Raw genomic sequence first — 8,300 nt, forward strand, 5'->3', positions numbered from 1 at the left:
AATTCACAGACCAAGAAATTGTATTTCCCTCGCGGTAAGTGTTATCCAAAAATCTAATGGGGAAAGGATTACTGCTGACATTTGGAACACGTCCACTCAGAGAGTAGCAAGTTGTAATAAAAAACACCATCTGAGGCTGGAAATGTTTGGGGTTTTCTTTTAGAGAATAGAAAGGGCCACTTTTTTGACATATATACCTGCTTCTCAGAAAAGCAATATTAAGTAACTCCCACTTCCATTTCCAAGAAAGTAAAAGAGGCCCTTTTAGCAGATACCATTTATGAGTTGGAGATTTTTCATTAAATGAATCCTGTTACTGCAAACCCATGTCGGACCATTCCTAGTCCGAGGAGTGACTCGGGCTCTCAGCGGCTGCCCACCCAGAGCAGCTCTGACATCAGGTTCCCCAGTCACTGTGGGGGTGACCTGGGGTCTCTCTGAATGTGTCTCTCTCTCTCTCCTTCCATCTGCCTGATTCTCTGCATCTCTGACTCTTCGGTTCTTATCTCCCTATCTCCCTCTCTTACTGTGTCCCTCTCTCCCTCTCTGCCTCTGCCTGCCTCTCTTCTTTCCTTCCATCCCAGCCTCTTTGTCTCTGCCTTGGTCTCTGTATTTCTAACTGTAATTTTGTTTCTCTGTTACTTTGTTTCTCTGTCTCTGTCTCTGTTTTCTCTCTCTCTGGGAAGTTGCCTGGCCTTCTTTTCTCCTGTTTTATTTTCTCCATTCTTTCTCTGTTTCTTTTTAACTGTCCTTTTTGGGAATTCCCTCCCATCTATCCACACTCTCTCTGTCTGCATCTCTCCGATGTCTCACTCAGTCTCTAGATATTTCTCTTTCTGTGTTTCTATTTCTGTCTTTGTTTCAGACATTTTCCTTTTTCAGTCTCTTTCTTTTCCCCTTTTGTCCTTTGCTCATGGTATAGTTTTCTTTTTATCTCTCCCCCTGCCTGTCCCTCTGATTCCTTATGTTTCTCACGGTTTTGCCATGCCTTGTTGTAACTCCCCTATCAGAAAAGACACACACACATACACCCCCCCCCCCAACTGTTTCCCTTCCTGCATCCTGACCTGGTGGACCCCTCCACAGAGAGCAGGTTATAAATTTAACGGGACTCCATAACACCGCTGGGTGTTGTTTGGTTTATGCCTTCGTGAAATCACAGACACATATTTCATGCTAGCAGTAGCTCCATTCTGGTGAAGTCAGCATCGCGCTCGGCAGCCGGACACTTGCTAAGGAGCTGCTCCCTGCCCCCATCATATTCCCACGACCCCCTGGCCCAGCACCCTGGAGACCTGTTCAGTCTGCACTGGAGGACTTTCCTTTCCCACAGAACTGCGTAGACCCCAAACCAAACCCAGCTCAGAGGCCTTCAGGGCAGCCTGGACTTAGTCAAGTCAAATGCAACTTAGGTTGAAAGAGTCAAAGAGCAGAAATAAAAAGAAGACTTCATTTTAAAAGGGAGGGAGGGAGGGTTGTATCTGCTCCAAAAAGGTGAGCCGCCCTGCGGAATGGTAACCCCTGGGAGCCGGCAGTTGGAACAACGAAGCTGGGGTGGGGTCGCCGTCCTCCAGCCCCTGTGCTTTGCAAGTCTGCCTTTGTCAATCTGTGTGACACATTCCCAGGCAACTGGCTCTAGTGGCAAGAAGGTAGGATTTGGTTTTGGTTTTTTTTTGTTTGTTTGTTTGTTTGTTTTAGGATTTGGTTTTAAAAGAACTGGCTTGGAACCCTTTTCCCACCCCCTCTATGAGCTACTAAGCCTGGACAATTTTCTCAGTCAACTGAGTCTCAGCTGAATCAGCTATAAAATAAATTCCAAACGTAAGCCCCCATTTCTTCAGCAGGAGGGGTGCTAGAGGCTGTCCTATTTTATCGCACGGAAGGCCGCCTCCCCCCAGGCCTGCCAGCCAGCCAGGATCATCCAGCACTCCATGGCAGGCTTCGTTCCCTTCTTCAAGTACCGGTCTTAATACTGCCCTCTAGGCAGCAAGGTCGGGTGGGGGATGAGAAGGATCAGACCCAGCCAGGGGTTGGACAACTACTTGATGGGGATTGTTTTGTCTGCTCTTCAGTTCTTTAAACTTAAAATATATATTTATTTTTCTGTATATAACAGAACAGATCCTTTCTCCTTTACACCCAATCATAACAATCTGTTTACTATCTCTGTAGTACCTGGACAATTTATAGGTACATACATATGCATTTGTTCACTTACTTACAGCTCATTTGCCTTCATGAGGCTGTGAGCTTCATGTGGGGAGAAGCCATGTCTGCCTCATTCTCCATTATACACCCAGGGCCTAGGCTAGTGATACTGAAGCCGGGCCAGGGGGAGGTGAGTTAATTCACCTGAGGGCACACACCTTGAAAGTGGTGGCGCTGGACCTGGGGCACACGTCAGAAACATCCAAGCTCCCCCCTCACCTTCTTGCTTGATAATATCTGCCACCCAGAATCCATACAAGGCAAAATTGAGATGTTCTGTATGTCAAGGGCTTTGCAAACTGTGAAGGTTCGGGAAAATGTTACTCTCTATCTATCAAGCAGGAAGGTTCAGCCAGACTTTATGTATGATTCTTTGAAATATGCAGGAGTTTCTCTGAACATTAAGGGAAAGTGAATGCAGAAGTTGAGAAGGGCCAATTAAATACGTTTAACCGTAAGAACGGATGCATGGTGAGAGCCTGCAGAGGCTCCACAGATGCCATCCCCCTGGGTGAGCAGCCTTGAACTCCCTGAAATGGCTCAAGGACTTCCTGTGGCCCAGATGAGCTTGCTCTGTGCAAGGCCCTGAAGCTAGATAACGGGGTTCTCTGCACCCCAACTGCCACCACAGGGTACTAGAGGTTACCAGGGAAAATGCCTTTACCTTCCATTGTTAATAGGATTCAAATTATTATTTGATTTCTGGAATCTAAACGCCACACCAATTGCTCTCTCTCTTTCCTCCAGATCATAACCCGATTCTCTTTGGCATCTAATGAATCACAGGTACATGTCTTTATCCCCACTTCTGGATGCCTCAGGAGATTCCTTTTGCCCTTACGTTTTGGTTTCTGGGACTAGAGGTTCCAACTAGATGTACTGTCTGGTTAATGAGGGATAACGTCAAACCTTTTGTGATTCAAACTTCATTAGAAACAAAACTAATAATTATTATATTCGTGATGCCTTATATCTAATGATAGTATGTTAAGCATATTTATATTAGGTATGCTGAGTATAACATAATACTAAAAAATATATACTATATTTAGTATATATTAATTATATGTAGTAATATAACGTTATTTATATAGATATATAAATGAAAAATACATGTATATATACTATATTAGGTCTATTAGGTCTAATCAGGATTATAAATGTTGATGTTTACGATTGTTAAATAATTTGCTTGGGGTAGTTTCTAAGGCTTCCAACAGCCTCCAGGACATAAGTATCATTATTAATCCCATTTCTAAAATGAGGAACCTGAGGCTTAAGGAGATACAATGACTCACCCAAGGCTACATACCTAATAAAGGACAGAGAGGGACCCAAGCCCTGGCTGACTCTAGACAATGAGGCTATACGATTTCTATATCTAATGTACATGCTGGGCTCTTTATAATATGAATTTTCCAATTACTTATTTTTACCTTAACAATAATCCATTCACATTGTTTTTACTTTTTCCACCACACTCTAGGCCACCATCACACCTCAACTGGACTGCGGTCATACGCTAAGTGGTCTCCCCGTTCCTCCTATCCAGTCTCCTGTGTTTGCTTGAAGGTTTGTTCCAGCTTCAAACTACTGATTCTAAATTATATTTCCCAATCCATACCTGTGAGCGTTAGGAACATGCTCTTTAATGCACATGTGATTTTTCTCTGTGGGATTACAGCCATTCACAAGATTCTTGTCCTCAGCAGATCTCCCCTCTCTACTCTCTGCTAATCTCACTAGGCCTTGCATACAGCCCTGAGAACTATTCCTCCTGGGAGTTTGGGACCAGTGTTTCCCAGGTAAAATCAATGACTCACAGGTTGTACAGGGTCTAAATGGATGGGGAAATATCATTGAGGATCTTCTCTATGACTCAACTCTAGTCTCTGCTTAAATAGCCCCATTGATAGGAAATTTAATAGCTTCCAAAATAGTGCATTTTATCTGGAGACACCAATGTATATTAACATTAACACATAGCTAGCAAATCTCTACTGTTCTAGTGTGCTGACCACTCTCTGAATACTGTATCTCCTTTACTCCTCCCAATAGCCCTTCAAGTAACTTAGAATAAACCCATTTTTAGAGATAAGGAAACGGATATTCAGACAGACAAAGTGAGTTGGCCAAGGCCCCAGGGTTATTGAATGGCAGTGCTTGGAATCAACCCTGGGTCCAGTACAAGCTTTCTATTCTTAAGTACTTTTCAAATGAGCTCTGACCTTTCACTATGCATGGTTCTTGGGGAAGGGCTCTCCCCCTTTGTGCTTCCACAGCCCCTTGTGCCGACCTCATCATGAACACACAGTCAGGTCGGTCTCCCATCTAGGACAAGCACTCCCTGAGCAGAGTCTGTTGCAGACCTGTCTGCAGTAAGCAGAGGCCCTACCAGAGCAGGTAAAGATATGTGTTTACTGACACATGCCAGACGAGCACTGAGGCAGGCTTGGTCTGTTCTATATGGGTTACCTCCTTCAGCCCTTGCAATAGGTATGGAGATTGCCCTTCTCTTACAGATTATGAAACTGAGGCTCAGAATTCTTCCCACGGCACTAAGACTGCATTTGCCTCCAAGAGTCAGATCACCAAAGGACTTGGCCTGTAGCTTTGCAACCCAGGTCAACCAGGAAGCCACCTGCCTCCTTTCTGATGTCCACTGTCGACTTTAGTTGAGGACAGGACTCAAGAAGACCTGGACTTGGTTGTACCGAGCAACATGACTCCGGGTTATCTCTTCCTTTCTGAGGGTTGGTCACACCTGTACATTTCCACGTTCCCCTATTTAACATTTCCCATTACTTCTCCGAACTCTTTGAGTTGGACCCACTGTTGTTCTATATGTGCCAAACGCGAAGTGTATCTTTACACATACTGTCACAGTTAACCCTTGAAAAATCCTGCAAGGCAAATATTCCTGTGACACTTTAAACATGCGGAAATAGAAGCTCAGATAAAACTCAGTTGTCCAAGATCACACAGGTAGTGCCAAATGAAGCCTGATTCAAACCTGGACATGCTGACTCCTGAGACTGTTACTGCCCTGTGACATTCTGTAAGCAATCTCTTTTCTTCCTGTCCCTGCTGCCTTGTAGAAACAACATACAAATTAGCTCTGAGAAATCTCAGCTGGGGTTTCGACCTCTGCTCAGAAAAGCAGAATTCTGAAGACCTGGATTCAAGTCTGGATTTTGCCACTATTTCGAGTGTGAGATTTCAATGAAGGTTGCTTTCCTTGGGTTCAGATTCGATGGACATACAATTTAATAGCTACTCTCTATGACAAATGTCCCCATTTGATCCTTACAACAGTCCTGTGAAATAGGGATTATTATTCCTATGTTATAATCAAATAAAATCAAATAAAAATATCTGGTGACAGTTACATGAGTAAAGACACCTCCCTCTCAGCACTACTGTTTCTACTAATGACACAATACATAGGGATGTGTTTTATACACAGAATGGGCAGTGAAGGTATTGCTACTATACAGAACCTGTAATTAAGAGTAGATGTCTGTGACCTTGACTTGTTCTTCCAGTGTCTTAATCAGAATGGAGCCACCATGGCGCTTTGAGACGCACTGCAATGCTGAGGTGCCAGAAGGGGACGTGGACGTGTGTAGGCATGCTCTAGGGAAGCCACTCCAGGGCACGGGCTGCAGTCACGTGAGGTTATAAGCTAGCTGTCCTCTCCAACAATAGGGTGGAGTCCCATCTCCATCCACCTCACTCACTTGGGCAGAGATCAAAGCCACAGCGACTGAGGCTCTCCAGAACCCACTTGCCTCTCACTTATGCACGAGAAACCAATGAGCCTTCCCGGGGTGTTTTTCTTGCAGATTTCCAAGCCTGGCTATTGGCTTTCTGTCACTTCTTTCAGGCCTGATTAACACAGTATAAAATTGAGGGGTTTTCAGCTATTCTTCAAAGAGAAGGAGTCAGTTTTCTTCCCTCCCATTCTGAAATAAGCAATTGCATTACCTCCATATGAATGGAGGTTGAGGATGCAAGGAGATGGGATCGATACACAGTTAGACGGAAGGCAGAGGCTGAAACAGCAGTGGATGCAGTGCTGAGTTCTAGAAGCAAGGGGAGCTCAGAGGGGGCGGCCAGCGATTTGCTTCCCTGCCTGCTGGGTGTAAGGCAAAGTGGTGGCACAGGCCCTGGAGGGCGGGGATGGTGATAATGGTAATTGTTAACACACGCTGGGCACTTACCACTTGCTGTGCTAAGTCTCTGACACGATTATCTCTTTCAGTCCTCACAACATCCTTATGTGACGGGTTCCATCTTTGCCCCCACCTGACAGATGATGGAAACAGACTCTGAGGGGTTCGCGCATTGCCTAAGGTACCACAACTGGTGAGGGATGGAGCTGTGTCAAATCCCAGACTACCTGAAGCCAGAGCTTCTCCCTTGATCAACATATTCTAATGCATCCAGCATCGAAGCCAGAGGAGCTTCCTAATCGGGCCTATTAGCTCAGCCTATCGTTGTGGGAGACAGATGGAGGAAATCTCCTACTCAATAGAAGTGGCTTCCTTTGGGGCCAAGACGCAATCTCTCGTGCTGATGAAAGTCTAAATTCAGAAGATCCCACAGGGGTTGGCGCAGCGTAGAGGAAACAGCACAGAGAGATGGAGGACTCAATTTGAATCCCAGCTCCAGTCACGGCCTTGGGACTGAGAGTCAATAACTTGACCCCTCACAGCCCGAATTTCCTGACCTGCGCAACGAGGATGGTGATGCTTATCTTTCAGCAAAGTGCCTGGCCCATTACAGGTGATTAATATCTGTTGGCTCCCTTCTCTCTTTCTAGGGGGCCTAAATCCCCTGGGGTCTCTGAATGGATCCATGAGTTGATCCTCCACTTTCCATTTTCCAAGAAGCTTGGCAGAACACATGCCCTCAAGTGAACATCGGTGAGAGGTCAAACTCAAAGCTGAGGTTCTTCGCTTTTGGTTGGAATCATAGCAGTGGTCCCATCCTGCTGAAGAAAATCTCTACGTAGCAGACAAAGGCTTTTTCTGGTGAAATGTTCTGGCATGAAAATGCTTTCATTTTGTAAGAAAAATTGTCCAACATCAAATGTATGGGGCACATGGCAGGAAAGGGGGAATAAAAAAGATCCCTGGTGAAAAGTTCTGTGATTTTCTGCATTGGAGATTTCTCACCTTCTTCGCGGTCACCATAGTTCATCACAGGTCAAAGTCCTTCTGCTCTTCCCGTGTCCCTCAGCCCCGTTTCCTCTGGCCATGGCTCCCTTCTGCAGAGCTAAACCCAGATGAGACCTGTGGTAGCTTTATCATGTCCTCCGGACACTGGTTTAGCCGCCCTGCCTCCTTAGACAAGACACGTGAAAACATCTACCCGTGAAGTAAGTAACCTCGGAAACCTTACCGTTTCTGTGATTTAAATATAGATAAAATATAGACATATACAGATAAACATGACATGGTCAGAATGGTGGCTTGCCCATATTAAATAAGATCTGTCTGTTGACTGACCGAACTAATGTTTTGTGAAGGCCGGCAAGACGTGACTGACACCCAGTTCTAAAATATCTGACCTCTGCCCCACACCTAAGTCGCTCATCACTTGTATGCCGCCCTGGAGAGAGGCGGGCCTCAGTGCTGACAGGACGTTGGGATCACCTGGGAATCCCTGGCCACTCCCCATGCTGAGGCCTCTCACCAGATCACATAAATCACACTCTCTAGGGGAGGGATTCAGGTGTCAGCATTTTCACTTAACTCTCCAAATGACCTCAATGTGTTGCCAGGGTTGAGAGATGCTGTTTTATGGTGGGGGGGACTAGAATAATTCGGAGGAAAAATGTTTGTCCTGAACCCCACCACTCATCCCTTCCCTATGGCTCTACTATGAAATTTCCTGCCAGCACCAACGCTCTAAGAACCTGGATGGAATTTTCATGTGGCTTCATTTCTGAGGACCCATGCATTTCAGGTTGAGAGCTGGGTGGCCAATGATATGTGTGCTCGCTGACAACAGTTCAACAGCTTTTCTTGGCATGTTTGAGCTCAAAAAGCTGAAAGATAAAGGCCTCACATTAAGCTAAGGGGTCT

General features: G+C 45.4%; 1 long non-coding RNA gene across 2 annotated transcripts; it reads left to right on the plus strand.

Moving 5' to 3' along the window:
• Positions 1 to 1,421: 1,421 nt before the first annotated feature.
• LOC141578759 (uncharacterized) lies at positions 1,422 to 7,291 on the plus strand. 2 transcript variants are annotated; one of them, XR_012509417.1, is made up of 3 exons: positions 1,422 to 1,649; positions 3,695 to 3,780; positions 4,731 to 7,291. It is a non-coding gene; the product is annotated as an uncharacterized LOC141578759 (long non-coding RNA). The 2 variants fall into 2 exon arrangements; XR_012509418.1 differs by having other exon boundaries at positions 6,473 to 7,291.
• Positions 7,292 to 8,300: the final 1,009 nt, after the last annotated feature.

Source organism: Camelus bactrianus, chromosome 9 (genome assembly GCF_048773025.1).
Source record: "Camelus bactrianus isolate YW-2024 breed Bactrian camel chromosome 9, ASM4877302v1, whole genome shotgun sequence".
NCBI lineage: Eukaryota > Metazoa > Chordata > Mammalia > Artiodactyla > Camelidae > Camelus > Camelus bactrianus.